Source organism: Eleginops maclovinus, chromosome 23 (genome assembly GCF_036324505.1).
Source record: "Eleginops maclovinus isolate JMC-PN-2008 ecotype Puerto Natales chromosome 23, JC_Emac_rtc_rv5, whole genome shotgun sequence".
NCBI classification, from domain to species: domain Eukaryota; kingdom Metazoa; phylum Chordata; class Actinopteri; order Perciformes; family Eleginopidae; genus Eleginops; species Eleginops maclovinus.
In genome coordinates, this window is record NC_086371.1 from 4,202,064 (window position 1) to 4,222,247 (window position 20,184).

Here is a 20,184-nt window from a genome sequence, read left to right on the forward strand (position 1 = left end):
TATCCTGTGGGTTGTTTAGTTTCATTGACACCCTCAAACACACCATCTCTTTTTAGCCCTTCTTCCTCCTGTCCCTGAACGCCACACGGTGCCATTAGTGCCGGCGGATGTCTTCATCTAAACGCATTTCTGCATGAAAACACATTTCATGCAAACACCTCTGTTTGGTATCCGTTTGATATTTAGTATCTCATTTTACACTGACTGTGCACTTTCCTTCAATAACTGTATTCGTTCTCAGTTACAGCACTTCATTAAAATGGCTACTTTGTGCTGTTTAACAGATTTTTTCTCCTGTATCTATGTAGCAGATTTCGAGTTGACTTTTCGTCCACACACAGGTCCCAAAGCAAAATCACTTTTTTTTGTCGTTCTGTTGCAAAAAAGTCCTCAGTCAAAGGTGTGCACCGCGTAAAGAGCAGCATGCAAACTGCTTTTCCAGTTATCTCCTGCATCTCAGTACTTCTCAGAGGAACTGCTCACAGTAATTCATCTGCACTGACAGCCATATGGTATACTGCTCTGCTCCACAAACACTCTTAAAACTCAGAGCAACCAACCAGGGAGAAGGTAGAAAAAAGAATATCCTCACAAGGACTCTTTCCTTCTATCTCAATGAAAATGCAAACATTCTTCAGAGCTGCTGGCACACATCAGTATTAAAACCCTGATTGAAAAATGGTCCTCCTTAAAAAAAAGTGGAGTGTAGTCCATGCATCTATAATTTGACCATACATCTATAATTTGTACCTATCGGATAACATTTGTTTATCTAACCATCGGTTCCAAGTGTGTTTGGGCATATACGGACGGTAATTGCACCGTTGGTTAAGTGACTGTTTCAGGGAAATGGAGCGGCATGTGCCGGTACTAACTGAGGTGGAATGCACAGTGCATATTTGCCAGTTGAAATAACTGTAATATGGCAAGGGGGCAGCTCAGTAAATCAAATTACTGAGTTTAGTCAGGGAGGGAGGACGGACAAAAGAAGCACTGCTTTAATTCAATTTGGATGGCATTCTGTCTCAGCGGGTTGAATGGCAAAAAAAATGATACTCTATGATTGTGGAGTGCATGTTTAGAGGTGACCACATTTCACAGTGGAACTATCAAATGTACAAAGTTGAAACCTTTGCTTTAAATCTTTTAGCCAGTAAGAGTGCCCTGCCAACCATGCAGCCACACTTACGATGATTTAGTTCTGCAGGAAGCCAATTTAGTTGTGTATACTGCAAAAACTCCCTTATCAAGTCCTAACAATTCTTCTACTTCCAAAGAAATGGAACATTTTGCCAGTGCTGTGGAGTAGTCTTGGAACATAAAGAAAATACAACTTTCTATAAGTCAAATAGAATTAAAAAACATGTGATATGTATGCTGAGTTTAGTCGCTTTAATGTAGGCCAGCAAGCAGCCTTGATCCTACCCTGTTTTATGATAGGCATATTTAAACCCTAGATTCATGCAAGTTGATTTTATAAAAAAACTAAAACAAAGATTTTTCACACCTAAGCAGATTCAATGGTTTTACTCGGGGTCATGGGGAGTGTCCTATGTCAAACTAAGTGCTTCCTGAGGTTAGCCATGTGCACCACACCGAGTCAGTGGCACCTGTAAATCACAGTTCACTAAATACCATAACGCATTCCACTGCATTCTGAGCGGAGGAGGAGCAAATATAACCTCCGACACTGTATGACTGTCTCCAACACCGCAGCGAATCGTACCCTGAAACCGTACATTCACAAATAACAACAACAGTTGCCTACACATGAGCACAACACACTTATTGCATCTCCATGGTGATTGTATCTTTCACAGAGGGGTCAAAGAGCCAACCTTTGAAAAAAGTCTGAAACACGAGATTATCCAAATGCCCGGAAATTCTGGTTAAAAGGAACAAAAGCTGACAGGAAAACAACCATTACATATGTGGTTGGAGTTGATGATAAACATGCCTAATTAAAAGTGCTATTTGCAGATCAAGATTTCCTGTCCCGAGGCTACAATGTCGACAGTCTGCATTAGTCAATCTGCGGATAGTTGGAACCGCAAATACGTGTACCATGTCACTGGAGACAAACCCAAAACAATAATGGCAAAATCAAAACTTGAAAGGCAATTCCATTATGGAAATCCACTTTGAATGAATGTGTTTTATTTTCTCCCATTATGTGTTCATGACACTTTTTGCCAGCAACATGTGGCGACGCAATACAGGAAGTGGTTAATGTTTCCAAAAACTAACAGGAATTTTAAGTATACGCTTATATTTTTGGGCTAATGAATGCATTCTAAAGATGTGATTTTTAAGTGTAAAGGATGCCTTGAACTTATTCCCCATTTATCACAAAAAAACATTCAGAAAATGCTCCAAAAAATTCCATGGCCATGCCTAAAAAAGTACTTTATAGGAATCAAGGTATCAAATGAAGCATATGGCTTCTAATTATTCCCAACTGACTTGTTCGTTGCAACAAATTGGAGCGAATTTCACAGAATCAAACCATTTATTTGTTGGTGTTGCGCTTGAGACCCCCACCTCATACCTCCTCTCCCCTAACACAGAACCCCAGCTCATCTCCTTTTTGCACACAGAGTAGTGGCATTGGTGCGGGGGGGGGGGGGGGGGAGTTGCCCGAGCCCTCCTCCCCATCTCTTCCATGGTGTTTATCCACTAATTGGGCCACTTCCTGAGACAGAGGCCAAACAGGGAAGGGAGGAATGCATGGCAAAAGGCCACTCAGACAAGCTAGCGTCAGGGTTAGAGGGGGGTGGAGATGGGAAAAGGGGGTGGGAGGGGTGTAGGGAGATACACAGGGGCAAAAGATAGAGAATAAAACAGATAGTTCTCATATACTTTTTTTTCTGTTTTGGGGAGGGGGTAAGCTCCTGTTCATGACATAACATTTCATACTCTGCATGAGCTGCTCGTGGAAAATCAGACCAGCAGCTCGTGCAGCCTGCGACGTGTGCCGGCGGTGCGCACTATAAAGTGTAATGCACGCAAGCTTTCCCCTCTCACTGCCACCCGTGAGTTCCCTGGACAACACACAAGTTTTAGTAGGGAGAAAATACATATAAGTCATTGGACTGACAAATGGGAGGGTTTGTGCTCGTTTTTATCCCGGCTGACCATCTATGCGCTCGGTTTCGTTTGATGTGCTGGCCCTTTGAAGTTGGCCTACAGGGTCTATTCGTGTTTTCCTGGGGTTAGAAGTTGAGCCCCCACAGCATTCAGGATTGTTCAGGCCAGTTAAGGGATGCCAGATGAGTAGCCCACAGTCCCATGACACCACTACATTAATTTGTGTACAATATCTCAGATACTGTCGGTCCCATTTTCCTAAATCATAAAAAGAAAATATTACTCGGGTAAACTTTGAGCCAGATGAAGATATTTGAGGTTTGAGGACTTTATAGATGGCATTTTGAAAAAATGGTTCATCCTCCAAAATCTGAACCCTGTTTTGGGCCTTCCTCCACCAACAAGCACATTCCCACGTCTTCCATAAAACCAGCAAGCCACAGTCCTAACGTGAAACTGTTTATACTATGTGCTGCTCATATCAACAATGCACTGATATCATCCTCTTGCTGAGGGACCAGAGTTGACAAAAAAGCTGATAACGCATAGACCGGAATAAGGTCACATGGTGGCCATTTGGATAGCGAAGACTAAAATGCAGCTGGGCTGGTGAGAATAACGCTGAATAAACCAGGCCGATCAAGGAAGGAGGAGGGGTGGGTTGGTCGAGACAGACACTAACCCTTTCCTGTTGTCCTAAATAGCAACAACCAAGGGAGCACAATCTCCAACAAACTTCCTGCCCTATCAGCTCCTAGGGACCAGGGAGATCCCGACCGGTCAGACTGTGAATACTATTGTTTCCTTGGAGGTCACTGGATGTTGAAAAATGATGATGAAGGCCTATTTTGGTTAAATCCTTGGATCCTCTTTTCAAAAAATTAAAATACCACGTATATACTATAAGACATAAGATAAATCTTTGTATGTGTTGTCCAAATAGCAGGGTGAAAGGTTGTGTCCCGTGACGTCTTCATTCAAACTCTTATGGGAATCACATTCTCTTTTTTTTCTCACAGTACAAGTTATGGCAGATATTTCAGCTCCTCTGTTCCATGTCTTTTTAAAGGCCAGTTGCTCAACGGATTTCACAGACACATTCCTTAAAAATTATATAATGTCTATAAGAGAAATAGAAAGCTATTCCAAGATCGATCGGAAATAAGGTTGATAGGAGGGGGAAAAAGGGCACATAGTGGAGTGTGTTTGGAAAGCGGGCAGTAGATACCAAAACATAAAGAACACATTATGAGCCAGACTGCAGGAGGTATGTGACGTTTGGCTGCTGTCCCCGGTCTAATGGCAGATGTGATCCTACAGTCTGCAGGTGGCGTGCAACAGCCCAGATCCCGGCCAATGGCACTCCAAAACAGGATGTCTGAAACTCCCCAGGCTTGGGACTTCCTCTCCCGGAGCGCCACGGCCCAGAGTTCAGCCAGCTCCCAGCCCGAAGGAACGCATTACAGATCTGGCACGTGAAACAGTCTGCTGCTCACAACTGAACGCCAGGCCCCCCCCCCCCACACACCTCCTTTTTCTCTGGCTCAATCCCCTCTTTAACAATTCCAAACTACAGAAATAGTCCCCCTGGTGCTTTTCCAGAGGAAAGAGCTCTTTTTCAACTTGCTTGGTTTTGCGTCAGAGAGGGCATTGAGAGTGCACCCTCCGCGCCGTTAATGAAACTGGGCAGAGGCAGCCAACATGCCAAATTAAATACAGTGTGCCTTTCCAAAAAAGCAAGAAAAAGGGGGAAACGATTGAGATGCAACCTTGACATGAACCACAAATGACCAAAAAGTGCACAAAGAGGATGTGCATAACTTTTATTACAGAACAGAACATCCACAAAACTGATGATTCACATTTATCCGCATGCACAAAGTGTCCTGGGACAAAAACATAGGGTTTTATGATCTCACCGTGCAGTCAAAACTGCCTGTTTGTGGAAAGATAACCCATACCTTGCAATGTCACTGTGCTTGTAAACTGCAAATATTTGGCATCTGTTTGAAAGACATAAATGCCCCTCCTTGTTCCTACACAAAAAAGTTCTGCTAGCACTTCTTCTCTGAAGCTGTTTAAGGCCTTGCAGCTGTGGAGGCTGTGTTCACAAGCATGAGCTGCGTTAATACCATTAGCAAAGATAGATGAAAGATACATTTGCCTTTGAAGGAGAGGATGAAGCGGGGGGGAGGGGATTCGAGAATAAAAGTGGCCACATAAGAGGGAAACAGCAGTCTGTTGGGGGCTAAAGGGCAGGCTGGGAGGGTTTGCAGTATCCTCTGGCCCTTTCCAGGCATGCCCAGCTTCTTCAATCATCCCCCTTGGTACCACCCACCCTCCCATTTGGATCACGGTGACTTCATCAAGATGGCACGCTGTTTTGCCAATGTGGTTCCAATCCGGGCCTGAAATGTACATAAACCCCGCAGGAAATGCAGCTGGGTGACAGACTATTCAATAATATAGAGGGAGGCAGAGAGAGCCTGTGTATGTGGGGTGAGGGCTGAGGAAAATAAAACACATGTGAGGCGACGCAGAAGGGGTGGGGGCACGATTAACGATGCCGACACTTTGAAGACAGGAAGACACCTGGCGACCATCTTGTCTCCATGGGCCCATGGACAGACGGTAATGCTTTAGTGTGTAGGAATTAGGCCCTACGCATCTCCCAGCTTTAGCACGGAACCGCTGGCCAGATGGAGACTAAGCCGGGGGGATTGCAGAAGATTCAAGGAATGAGACATGACTGCCGGCCCGACCCACTGCAGCGGCGTCTCTGTTGACTTGGCAGCATGCTTAGAGAATGATGGATCGTACCCTATTCTGCGAGCTAGTTCACTTCCCTTATTGACTATGATTGTGTTAAATCCCTCCCATACTACAGCGCTTGAGAAGACTAATGAAGTGACTGGACTGTGTGTATTTTCCAGAAAGGATACTGTACACTTCCTGCCTTTACCGATCCATAAACAGCCATTGTTGTACAGTGCCTTGCAAACAAACAACAGGCGTCTAAAAAAAGGCTTGTGTCTGAATGACCTTAAATATACAAACGTAAAACCCCTTCAACTGTGGTATGACGTAGTGACAGCAAATATGAGTGCTGTGATAAACATCCTCGTGTTACAGGCTTATCGTTTCTGGAAAACATAAATAGGATGTTTAAATATCATTAACCAAACCGTTTTACATCTGTGAACTACCGCCTTCTCTTGAGCTCAAACTTTACAGGATACATACAATGATTTCCTCCCATTTTTCCCATGAAACAGTAAAAAAATACCCTGAAAACTCTATTTGTAAACCCCCCCTCAACCATCCCACTAATAAACACATTGTAAAATACCAGCTTCCCAAGCCAAAGATGGCAATAACAAAGTCTTGACAGAAAAAGTGGCGACACAAAGCTAGATGTGAAGCTGAGAAAGGCCTGAGGGCTTAAGCCAACTGTGGATCAGGGTTTAGCATCGAGTGTCTCCTCCTTAGGTTGTCTTTGTAAGTAATTGGTTTGGTAGTTAGCCACAGTTAAGCATCTCCACAGCGGACCCTTAGGGCTAAACCGCTAGCAACGTTGTCATTACCAGCCTCCCTTTGAAGACGCCTAAGATTGAGTCTGACCATTGGTTACGCTCTTCATCCCGATTCTGGAGACGCTCAGTTTTGCTGCTGGTGACAACTCTCTATAATGAATACTCTGAAGTGTTGGATGGATGCCTATGGTGTCAGGCTTGACGTGCAGCAGTTTTGGACCATGCATGACTCTTTGGCCTGATTGAAACACAACTTGTGGTTAAGTACCATAACTGTGTTAAGATTACAGATATGATCTTATCAGTATACTTTCAGAAAGTCCCTATCAAATGAATACAAAGAAAAAAGATTTCCAAGTAATCCAAGACAGACACAAACGATCCAAAAAACGGCTGAATATTTGTTATTTTTAAGAACAATATTCAGATAGAAACTGATAAAAACAACTTTGAAAAACAGCGCAGCAATGGAGCTCACTTTATTAATATTCAGCTGTGGCTAATAGATTTAATAATCTTTTTATTGAGTACTTTTCTGGAATTTAGGAGCGTTTATACAGCACTCATAGTCAGCCATGGCCCAATAATGAACTCATATTAAATGGTATTTACAGTTAAAGGTTTAGGGTTAGGCTTGTGATTGGCCCTTTACAAAAAACATTTCTGTAGGGGGTTCTGGACACATTTTATCAAAAACAAATGAAGGCCAAAGAGTGAAAATAAATAATGCTACAATTAAACGCCTAAACGAACCCTAACGAAAACAGCAAGGATTGAGTATTTGAGAGAAACTGCCTCATGTCTTTAAGAAAGAACAAGTAGTCCGTGTACATGTGTCATGACCCGGTCTCTATAAATATACACATGGTGGGCCAATACCCACAAAACATGCCACAAGAAAGAATGGTCCTTTGCAGCGGGTGCTGTGGGGAAGGCAGCAGCCCTGGGCTCTGCTTCCAGCAGGACTCAAATCAGCGCTTGGGGAGAGCAAAACATATGTTAGCTATGTTATGGTTAGAATTAGCATCCCTGGTTTTGAGCGGATGTGGGTTTGATCCCTTTGGCCTGCAGGCTCAATCAAGTCAATCTAAAATTAGTGGGCTGCCTCTTTTTTCTCCGGAAGACAGATAATTCCCCCTTGATTGTGGAGAGGGAGAAATATGGGGGAAGGCAAACATGGTGAGGAACGTGGAGAGTAGGCGAGTCCAAAGTATGGACGCAACACAGTTATAGTGTCGCTGAAAATAGAGACAGGTGCAGTGACCAGCAGTCGCCAATAAACACATTCATACTAAAAATACACGGAGGAAAGGAAAGGGAAAGCTTTGTATCTTAGATTTTCAAAGCTGTACGTTTTTATTGCTGCAGATATACGGGGTGTAATGCCCAAGAACTGAATGCTAAAACTAGATTATATGACTCAGTCACTTTGTAGTCAAGCTGATAAAAAAAAAAGAAAGTTTACTGGAGTGGTTTCTGTTCGTGCCAAGAGCAAGTTCTAAAAAAGGTTTAATTAGGATTAATTCAAGAATATGGTATGATTGGAGGGGCACTCATAGCAATTCTTGTGCAATTACAATCAGGCTGGCAGCTGCTAGAACTGATTTAGGACCGGGCATCTCTTCAATGGGCTACTGTGAATATGACCAAGAGAGAAACCCTCTGTGTAAAGCTTTCAACAGCGCCCCTAACCTGAATAAAAGAGCAAAGCATTTACCGGCATAAGAAGCACATAAGGCCTTCTGCAGTTTGATTACAGAGGGTACTCTTTCGACTTCACATCAGACTTTGGGAAAGTTGTCTCACAAAGGCAAAACAATATTTGCATAAACAATGCAAACCTTCAACCTGTCAGTAAGCAGGAGTTTTGTGATTTGCAGGTTCATTGTGGTCATTCAATTAGTACAATTTGGTTTTGCTGAACAACGACATTATGAAGAACCGAACCTATACCTGAATACCACGCACACTTGGATTACTGTACAAAGCAAACCTCAAATAGGAAAAACACCACAGCCTTGGCTGCTGATGTCACTGGATCCTCAAGTGTTTTCGTCTTAAAAAAGAAAAAGAAAAGGAAAACTGACACAAGAAATATGTTGTGCTGTTCTATCCTGTTTTGTACATTTCCTGAAATCCAAGGTGTAGGGTACAGGAAAAATCCAGTTCAAGAGGGAAGGTCAGCCATCAGCATTTGAGGTCTGGAAAAAATATTAGGTGTAATGGAAGGGAAGAGGTCTTAGTTATTTCCTCTCTTTTTATTTCATTTTCTCTCCATCATTTGAGAAAAGGAGTGGGAGGCTTTTTCATTGGAAGTGTCGCAACGGTCACTGCTGGGAAGGAAGCAACGACACAAGGACTCAGGACGCACTTGTGTATTGCGGCTGCTCTTGCGTCTGGGTGAGCCGGGGTCACAGGGTCATGGAAAAAGTAGGTCTGTTGTGTATCATACAGTGTGTGTGTTTCTTTGCTTTGACGTATTGTGCATCATAAACATACATTTCAAACATCGGAATAAATCCCTAACGAAAGGACTTCCCAAAATAGACACGAGGTTTTGTGTGTGTGTGTGTGTGTGTGTGTGTGTGTGTGTGTGTGTGTGTGTGTGTGTGTGTGTGTGTGTGTGTGTGTGTGTGTGTGTGTGTGTGTGTGTGGCTATGATGATGGCTCATGTACACTGGTTACACAACAGCTTGACGTGAACGGTTGCCAAGAGGTGTTGGGTAATCACCTGTAAAACAATGAGCGAGAAATAGAATCAGGAAGTTGAGCTTTATATAAAACAAGAGGGGGCCATTTTTTCTCTCCTGATAAGAGTTTATTGTCACGCTGACTTTATTTGTCGTCCTTCATTTGAGAAACAATGCATACAAGAGTTGCTTTAATCAGCAACATTGCCAAGGAAATGTTGAAAGTTTTGTGATTCTTTGGCTCACTTTGTTACCTATTTCTGGGAGTGCTGCCCGTCGGCTTTGACCACAAACAGAACATGCCTTGTGTATCCTCATTTTACAGAAGAGGCACAAAGACAAGTGCTCCAGGTCACTGCCAAATGAGCAGCATTTCTCTGGAAGCATTTCTCTAACACAGGCCCGCTCTTTTGTGAGCCCAGTGTTCAGAGAAAACCCTGTGGCTTTTCCTCAGGTGCTTAACGTTTCCCTGCAGCTTTCCAAAGCAAGCGTATTGGTTAACCACCCAAACCACTCGAGCATAATGCAATCTCCGATTCACAACACACAAAATGTATTGGCAGCACTCCACGGAACCTAATCCAGGAAGGGAAAACATTTCTGCAATCAGACTCTTGTTGAAAACGTCTAATAAATGGTTTCTCGTCCATTCTGAGTAATGGAGATGCTCTGCGTTTTTTCCAAATGTCCCTGGTTTTGGCTTTTTTTTGTTTTCTTCATTCCATCCACCAACAAGGGAGAGCGGTAGACAGACAGTGCTGCCTCTGTGCACAAGGACTTTCCAAACACAGAAGGCAGCTGTCCTGGAATGTGGACGGGCGTACAAGCAAGCTCTGAAATGATGGTCCTGGCCATTGCTAAAGAAAATAAAATTAATGCAATCTGTAGAGCATGCAGCTTTTAATTAGTGGCTTCCGTCTCCTAATTGGTTTCCCTCCGCCCTTAATTCCGGATCGGACCGATTGGCCGTGCCGCATTTACTGTGCTTTGTTTGTCTTGAGAGAAACCGTAGACCGTAATCAGGGCCCGCAAAATTAAGGGCAGCGCAGGGAAATCTGTGCAAAGAACATTCAACCTCATTCTTTTTTAGTTCTTCCGCAATAATGTGAAGGACATAACTCTGTACGTCTTGTGGTACCAACAAGGAGAACAGTTTTGGGCTCTTTTAAACTGAAGTTGACATGAGAATGTAGAAACATTTAGGAATACTTTGGGTTCAGGCCGTACACACTGTCCCTACATTCTTTGGATAAAGTATATCATTTTGTTTGTGCATGACAGTAGAACAAGTCTAAATACCATGCATGACAACAATGCAAGCAACCAGTGTTTTGAAGTTAAGGGTTAGACCCATAGACGTAAACATACGATACGTTAGATTTAGGCATCATTTACAAAAATACAAGGATTACTGGCTTTTGAATAAAAGTATTATAAACAACTAAATTCTTCACTTTAATCGTGTCCTTAAACAACTTTGTAAATATGCAGAACTTCCCTCACTCCACTGAGACAATACATAATGGTTCATTCATGCCGGAGCAGAATTTTTGCCTATGCAATAATCCCTTTTCATAATGGCTTGTGGAAAGTGCATTAACTTAGCGCAAATGTTTACTCGTGACCTAACAACTGAGTCATGTTTATTGCACGCAACAAAAGCTAACTGTGAGTGAAAACACACAGGAGATCACAAAGCTAAAGCTTACCGTGGTATGTTTATAGCCGGGTATGTGGTCTTTTAGTGGTTTTGTGTCAGAGCGCAGAAGAGTAAACACTCCCATGTAGCTTTCCATTCAAGGTGTGTGTGCATGGTATGGGACGCAGGTAAGCTAACGATGGACCTCTCACAGTCGTTGTATGTGTTGATTTGGCTTTAGAGGAGAAAAGTAGAGACTAAACAGCTGAACAGCTGGAAAGCAGCAAAAAAAGGGTTGAAGTGGACAAGAGAGGATACACGGCTGGTTGCAAAACAGGCTTGGTTTTGATAACACCAATGAAATAGTTTCCCAAACAACTGCTGCTGGACTTTGAGTATGCTGGAGAGATAAGTGTGGGAACGGAAAAGAAAAAAAATACAGAATCAGAAAAATGAGGACAGGAGGAAACGCAGATAAAAGCAGGGGGAAGACAGCAGGAGCGGCTGGCTGACGGCTTGCAGCAGGCTTTAAGGAGCAATCATTCGAGGTCAGGGACGGGTCTGGTTGCCCGGCACTACTGGATTCTCACACACACAAACACACACACACACACACACACACACACACACACACACACACACACACACACACACACACACACACTCCCTGTGTCATCCTCTTTCATGTTTACCGTTTCCACCAGCCAAAAAATGCACGTCTGTTACTGGGGCTACTTGAAGAAATGTACTCCTGCAAAGATCACATTCTCCACACAGCGGCGAAGAGGCATCTTACTTTTAGTTCAGAGCTATGTGGGGTAGTGCAGTGTCCTTTATTCATGACTTTATTGCTAGAAAGATGAAGTATTCTGCTGTATTAGTTGCGCTTAAGTTGCCCTTAAGTCTTGCCAAAATAGTGCATGAAGTGCGTTTTGTATAAATGTCCTGAAAACCAACATTGGATAACATTTCCACTATGATACAAGAGCTTAATGTTAAATGCATTATTTCAACTACTGACTTAATTCAACCCTTACTAAAAGCTTATTTGAAATGTCTCCCTTGATAAGAATCGGTTAAAGCAAGTTTCAATTACTCATGTTACTTTGTAGTACTCATTTGTCCACTAGCATTCGCTAAAGAGATGTCCATTCATTCATCGGGTAAGTAGTGGTGGGTAAAGAAATCTGTATTTTGCTTTAATTTTCTGCATGCATCTCCCTGGAGCTTGATTAGATGCAACAAACATCTGACTCCATTTCTGGAAAACAAACAACATAGCAAGCTCGTAGCTGGACTGTGTTAAGCATCTGAGGGCGTAACATAATTCAGTGCGGCATTTAGCGGTGAAACAAGACACAGATCGCCTCTGGATGTAAGTAGGGCCTAAATTATGAGGGGCAGAAAATAAGGGAGGCAGAGAAGGAGGAACGTTTTGGAAAGGGGGGCAACCGGATAAGCAATAAAGATGATGGAGATATGGGAGATGGGAGGAAAGAAGTGGATGAAAAAGACTTGAGAGCTTCTTCACTCTGCTTTCTGTCTGTGACCAGAAGGTCTAAAGCTCGCCGTCCCTCTCTCGCTCTGTCTGTTTACAATTACCACGCCGAGAATTAATCTTCCACGAATGACCGCTCAACTGGCAGCTTCGACTAGTCAGGAACAAGGGAGCTATTAGTGGAGGAACTGAGGAAGGAAGGAAGAGGGGAAAGCCAAAGGGAAGGCAATCCAGCTCAGAGGCCCAGGGAGGGAGAGGAGGGAGGCAACAGGGGGAAGGCTCAGTGGAGGGAGGGAGGTTTGTGGAGGGATCAGTGGAGTTATACAGCAGAGAGGGAAGGGCGATAGAAGAGGAGGGCTCAGCCACATCTCCCTGAGGCGATCTGCTTGACAGAAACAAAGATTGCAGAGGAGGAGGAGGAAGAGAGCGTAGCATCCCCTCAATCCAACCCGCCCATTCACCCCCCCCCACCGCTAGCCAGAAGAGGAGATGAAAGAGATTAGTTCTGGGGTCTGGCCTGGAGGACAGTGGACCAGGCAGCTTCTAAAATTCTTTCATTTCGCAGGCAAGAGGATTTAGGATGGGACCTCCCTGCGGCCCTTTGACACGAGAAATACATGAGAGCTTTCGATGGGTGTGACACTCTCAACCCCCCTCCACTTCCCCCCGCTATCCGACCCGAGTCAAGGTTTTTTCGGGCATGAGAGCGCTTCTGGGGACTTCCTGACAGCCATAAATTACTCAGACATGACGTGCAAGGGGAAAGAAGTGCTTGTCCCCCTTTTTTCAACCTCCAACCAACTCACACACACGCAGAGGTGCAATCCCAGACCTATGAAACAGCCGCCTTTCACACGGTCATTCATCAAGCAGAGCCTGTGAAAGAGGAAATGAAGTGACACTGCCCCGTCATCCTCTTTCCGATGCTTCTGCCAAGTCCTTGCAGCGGGGCGGCAAGGCCTCAAAGACCTCGGACATGCTTCTGTGTCACTTTATTATTGCATCTCTTACCTGACCTCAGGGGTCATGCTGTACCCATCATAAAAGATTTCCCTTAAAGTCATCAACTAAATCATTTCTGTGTTCAAAGGAGACAGGCCTGAGCACTCGCCTTTTAATGTTTCATTTTGAAAGACGATGGGGTAGTTGAGACACAAGCCAGAAGGGTTTCAGCAGGATTTAATTCTGTGCCAGGAAGTGTTAGAACACATTTCCAGGTTAAAATTCATTGGCCTAAATCAAAAGTTCAAAAGCAGCAAAGACAAGGATTCTCTTTACTAACCTAAATCACATTACCATGTTCGGTTTAGTCCAATTTCCGATAAAACAGCAAGTTCTTTATGTCTTTGCAATTGTTCCATTTGCCTGGTGCTTACAAGTGGGGCGACTAGTGTTAAAAATGACCAGCTAAAGCCTAATCAGCACATAATGAGCATCTAATACTCATTTTAAAACCTTGTTCGTAGTAGGAATGCAAAAGCAGATCCTTCAAGAATACTTTCACTAAAATGAAGCATTGTCTCCTCTTTCTTGCAAATATATTTAATAATCAACAAAGAATCCAATGATAAGTGAACAGAGAAGGATTTGATCAAACAAAAATGTCAAACATTTGCTGGTTTTAGCCTCAAAATTCATTTTCAACGTGTTTTAAATTGTTGTTAGTCTTTGGGTTTTGGACTTCTGGTCAAACAAAAATGGCCGCCAAATAGCTCAGTGGTTGGGGCTGGTGGCCCATAAGCAGTGTCCGCTGCCAAATATTCGGGTTCGACTGCTGAGCCCATTTAATTTTTGTTCCACTATTTCAGGATTATTTAGACAAAGGTTCCATTATTAGTCAATCCTTAGTTGCATCCATAATCCTAATGTTAATTATTCCTCTTCAACACAGAGAAGCAGCTTGAGGCCTCACAGTATCTACTTAACCACATGCTTAACCAACACTGATGTATACACACCGCCCGGCTACATGGAAACACAACTCCCACTCTGACAGCCAAATGGTCCACCTCACAGAAGGTCCTGTTGGGATTGATTTCATTGCAGCTACAATGGGTAATCTTGATGAGGACGACGGGGGCCGGCAGAGGATATACATTGGTATACCTTTACTCCCCAGGCCTGTCCAGTGCACCTATGAAATTACTGCAGCAAATAATAGCCCATTTGTACCTCCAAACACGGCACTGGATCTTGTTAAAGCACATTTTAAAAAAGGAGCACAGAAAATAAGACACACTGTAGCTCCCTCTGCATTATCGTACCCCCTCCTGCTCCAACTCTCATTTCAAATCCCCCTCAAACTTACACCTTATCCACTTGTAAACAGCTCTTAATAGTGGTGTTGGGATCCCCGGAGCAGAGGGCCAGCTTCAGCAGGGGATATTTGGAACATACAATGGGGGTATTATTTGTTGCATCCCCCCCCAGTAGGCCCCCTACCAGCTTCTATTCTGTATGTGGCTCTGACTGTATCCTGATGGTGGCCAATGAGGACTGCTGCCTGGGTTTCATAAAGTATAGAGGAAGACCAAGCAGGCTGTCCAATATCCTTTCAGGTGGGACATGGAAGATATGTATTTACAACTCATGTCTGCTCCTAAGATCTGTTGTAAAGGTGTGTTGCAAAGATTCAGATCTGTTGATTTCTAGAACAACATTTGGGTAATTGCATTTCTCAAGATGTTTGACACAATTAGCATAAGCCCTGCTGTTTCCGCTCGGTGTTTTGTCCGTGTGTTCAGGTAGGGGCATGTTGCTTCAGGTACCGATGAGACTATGACTGAAATACAATCCATCGAGGCAAGTATGAGAAATAGATTCATGAGTTTTAAAAAGCCTATCAGGTGCCAAAACACTGCAAAGTCGTTCATGATACTCAGAGACAGGATTTTACAACTCTGGAAAGTCTTTGGGGCATCAGTTATTTTATTTTCTCATAAAAGAGTTCATGTTACAGATCTGACAGCTTCATAGAAACCTTTAATGTGGCTAAGTGTCAGCTAGCTGCAAACCAACACACAACCTTAAGTAAGAGTACAAATACCACAAAGTAGAAACACTCTGCAACAAGTCCTACATTCAAAATTGCAGTAAACAAAAACAATATTAACCAAATATCCCAAAAATACAAGTAATTTTTATGCAGATGACTGTTTTTCCAATTATATCACTGGATTATAACTGGTGAAACATTAACGTGAACATCCCTTTAATGTCCAGATGGTAAAAGGTGGCGCTTACTCCAATTAGTTTTTTACTGCCAGGTATCTTTATTTATAATTGTACAAAATAATCTATTAATTGATGTATATTTATTGCATTGATTTGAAATTAAAATGTATATTAAATATGTTTTATTAGTTACACAAACCTGCAAAATCAGATAAAAATAGTGGAGTAAAAAGTAGAATATTTGCATCTGAAATGTAGTTGAGTAGAAGTATACGTAGCATGAAATGGAAGTACGCAAGTAAAGTACAAGTACCTCAAAATTGTATTTAAGTACAGTACTTGAGTAAATGTACTTCGATACTTTCCACCACTTCACACAACATATCAGAATTGAGAGTAATCATTGTTTTGTGTATCTGCTCTCTACAGCTGTGTTTATGTGTACAGGTGAGTATTGGGCTTTGTCTCACTTTGTCTCTGTTACCCACAGTATATGCAGATGTGGGAAGTAACTTAGTATATTTACTCAAGTACTGTACTTAAGGACACTTTTTAGATACTTTTACTTTACTTGAGCATGTTATGCTACTTTGTACTTTTACTCCACTACATGTATTTAATACCTCTAGTTGCTAGGCAGATTTGGATTAATGATGCTAAATATAACCAGCCCTTAAATCAGACTTTAGTTCACCTGCAGTAAATCCAGCAGCTACCCTGCAGTATACAAAGCCATTCAAACTAGCTGCACCTTTACCAGCTCTGAGAACACTTTAATGATCAATCATTATAAAACATATCAGAGATATTATTCTGAAATGGACCAATCAGACAATGACTACTTTTACTGTCGCTGCTTTAAGTACATTTAGAGGAGAGTACTTTCTACTTTCACTGGAGGAACATTTAGAATACTTTTACTGTGACAGAGTATTCCTACACTCTGGTACTTCTACTTTACTCAAGTACAAGATCTGAGTACTTCTACTTTACTCAAGTACAAGACCTGAGTACTTCTACTTTACTCAAGTACAAGATCTGAGTACTTCTACTTTACTCAAGTACAAGACCTGAGTACTTCTACTTTACTCAAGTACAAGAGCTGAGTACTTCTACTTTTACTCAAGTACAAGACCTGAGTACTTCTACTTTTACTCAAGTACAAAACCTGAGTACTTCTGCTTTACTCAAGTACAATATCTGAGTACTTCTACTTATACTCAAGTACAAGATCTGAGTACTTCTACTTATACTCAAGTGCAAGATCTGAGTACTTCTACTTTACTCAAGTACAAGATCTGAGTACTTCTACTTTTACTCAAGTACAAGATCTGAGTACTTCTACTTTACTCAAGTACAAGACCTGAGTAGTTCTCCCATGTCTGCCTATATGTTTTTATATTTGAAATACCCTTGGTGTACAGTAAAATCCAATCTTTTCAGGCAGGCGTACCATCAGCCTCTTCACCGTACCCCCACGTAAATCCCAATTGTTGTTGCTTTTGTTGCTTTGTAACTAAGCATCTGGAACTGGAACACACTGATTTATACAATATGTGCTGGCTAGAAAGTTATTGGATGTTAGCCACACTGTATGAAACCGCTATGCACTTATTGTGCCCATTAGTGGTGGTAAAATACGCTACCATGGGGAATGTAATTGTATCAAACAACATTTATGCTCATTGATTAGTAACACAAACATTTAATGCAACCACTTTTCCGTGTTTGAATGTGGATAACTACAGCAGTATAAAGAGAGGAGAATAATCTGGGAGTTTTGAGGAAGAGACAGGTAGAAAGAGGACAAAAGACATACAGTGAAAGGCAATAAAAAAGTGCAATAAAGACAGACAGACAGAGTTGTAAAAAGGGGAAATATACTAGCTCTGCAGCAGTGTTGCAGGAGGTGGATGGGGGGGGTTAGGAGAAGCATTTGTGAGAATAAACGAGATTTCCTGAACTGAGAGCATTCCAAGGGCGCCGGTGGTCTCGGCTTGCCAAGAGGCAAGACGACACATGCTGGAGATGTCTGCCAGGTAGCAGAGCACAAAGAGCCCTCATTTCCTCCCTATCCCTCCCGCCTCCTTACCCAAAACACACACGAACATAAACACACACACACACCTCCCTCTACCATCCCCATGTCTTTCTCTCTGTAGCTCATCAAAACAGACGAGTAGCAGACGGATATGCAGCATCTTTATGATTTAGAAAAGGGACAAGTTCTTCAACACCTCATACCTCGACCCCGCTAAAAACACAAGCAGTTTCTTTAGTTTTAACGATGTCTGATTTCCTCTATACCTCGGAAAACTTCTATCAAGTTTAGTTTTCCTCGCTTTAACACTTGAGGTGGATGTTTTCATGGCGAGATAACTACAGTTGGTCCGGTCTTGCAGGTTTTTTTTCTGCGTCTGGTCGGATTAGAAGCTTATTGTGGTGGTATTCTTGGATGCACACATGTGTAAGCTGATACTAATACAGCCCTTGAAGTTTGATACTTGCCTGGGGATCCTGCTCCCCCAATGCTCACAAACACACATGCACACAGCTTCCCAGAGCTCATCCATCCCTAGGTGGTATCCCATTACTTGCTTGCAAAGACACACACACACACACACACACACACACACACACTTTTTGTTTTCTTTTGCCACTGTAGCTTCTAAGCCACAAGCCAAAACTCTCACTCTGCCTTCTCATTACTGCATCTTAACACACGCAGGGCAGGAAATGCTTTAAATACTCTTCAAGTGAGAACAGTGTTTAAGTTAAGAGAACAATACCAAAAACTGCAGCCCGTGGTGAATGTAACAAACTCAGCCCGGGATGACACACAGTATTTACGCGGAGATACTCTTATAGTTACAGCGTAGATAATATCTCCAGCAGGACACCCTGTACTGTGGCAGAAGGGGCCCTGTGGAGAACCGTGCAGTCAGGAAAAAAACTGTGAATAAGCTCTAATCCCATAAGACAGCACCAATAGAGATTCCATCATGCTTGGCCCGTCACGAGAAGAGAGCAAAGCTTGGGAGATGATAACGTCAGTCCAACACAAAATAAAATATGGCCTGTTTTGACTGGTGGGCTTATAGCCGCTCTTTTAGCTAAGGGCTGTTTCCTGTTGAGAGGAGGTAGGCTCGGGTGGTGGTTTCTGCAAAAAAAAAAAAGGCAAAACAAAAAGGTATTCACACGAGAGAAACTTTAAATATCCTCTGATGCCCTCGTGTGCGGCCAAAGACCGAGATGTTTTGATTGTTCATGGGAGGTTTTCTTCACCTAAGTCTTAAGAGTCTTTATGGAGGTGGGTATTAAGGGGTATTCATATGATCCAGCGCACACAAACAAAAGCACATTGTGTATTAGAAACACACACGTTAAGGTGATTTTACCCTGGCATCAGGTGGTGTGTTCTTTCATTTCGTGATTTATAACTTATTTGTCACTTTCTCAGTAGTCATGGAGGCGGGAAACCCCACCATTCCGGTTCACCAGGCAGGTGATAAAAGCATAAATCATTTTCAAAACACCGCTGATTAAGATCTGGGACACCAGCCTGCGAGCATACATGAATGGAAAGACACACACAAAGCGATGCAAGAGAGAGAGAAAGGAGGGGGATAAAAATCAAAGCTCCACTTAGCTAATGCCTGAATATTTACCAAGTGGCCCACTAATTACAGTCTGGTGGAATTTGACTGTGATTACAATTAGCAACGTCCAGACCGGCTAGGAAAACACTGGCAGATGTTCAGGCTGCTCAAACTGGCCTGATGTTCGAGTATTTACTTTGTACGACTTCTGCTAAAGCCCATTAGACCACAGCAGGACTTTATAAATGAATGCAACTCTATCAACATGGACCTGGACACGGGGCCAGATGCACTGAAGCCACGTGCATGGCATTTTACCCGCAGGAGAGGTCCAGTTAAATGAAGAATTGTGTGGGGCTTTAGACTCAAAAGGACCACAAACTCTGTAAAAACAAGCATGACTTATAAATAGTGACCCTGTAATAGTCACATGTTGCACAATTACAATGCAAGGCTCTTACTGGAAGCATGTATTGGGACACAAGACCACAAGACCATGAAGTCTCATAAAGCATCTCATGTTTCAGCACCGTACATCGAGCGGCAGAGCGATATTTCAGGAGACAAAAAAAGAAAATGGACTGCATCATTAATCAAAATGTATTCAAAACGGCAAAACAAAGCATTGCAATATCCAGTAGGCACAACATTTGGTAAAGGATTAATATGTGAAACAGTCTCAATGAAGAATAGTGGTGCTCCGGAGATGTCCAGGCCTACAAATGGTATTCTACGGACTTGTTTTGTAGAGATCGTCTTTAAAAATTCTCTGCATGAATCAGATTGTATTACCATAGGTTTGGACATATGAACAATTGACTTTGGTATATGTGGTGCATACAATGACACAGAAAGAAAAATGTGTAGCAAAACAAGATAAAATACAAACAGGACTGTTATGAAAGCTATTTATTAAAACTATTTTAAGACTATTATAACAAATTAACAATATTTACTATATATT

General features: G+C 42.5%; 1 protein-coding gene across 1 annotated transcript in view; it reads right to left on the bottom strand.

Moving 5' to 3' along the window:
- The window catches only part of afg2a (AFG2 AAA ATPase homolog A), a 106,735-nt gene that overhangs the window by 42,249 nt on the left and 44,302 nt on the right, over positions 1-20,184 (bottom strand). The gene's annotated exons all lie outside the window — the stretch shown is intronic.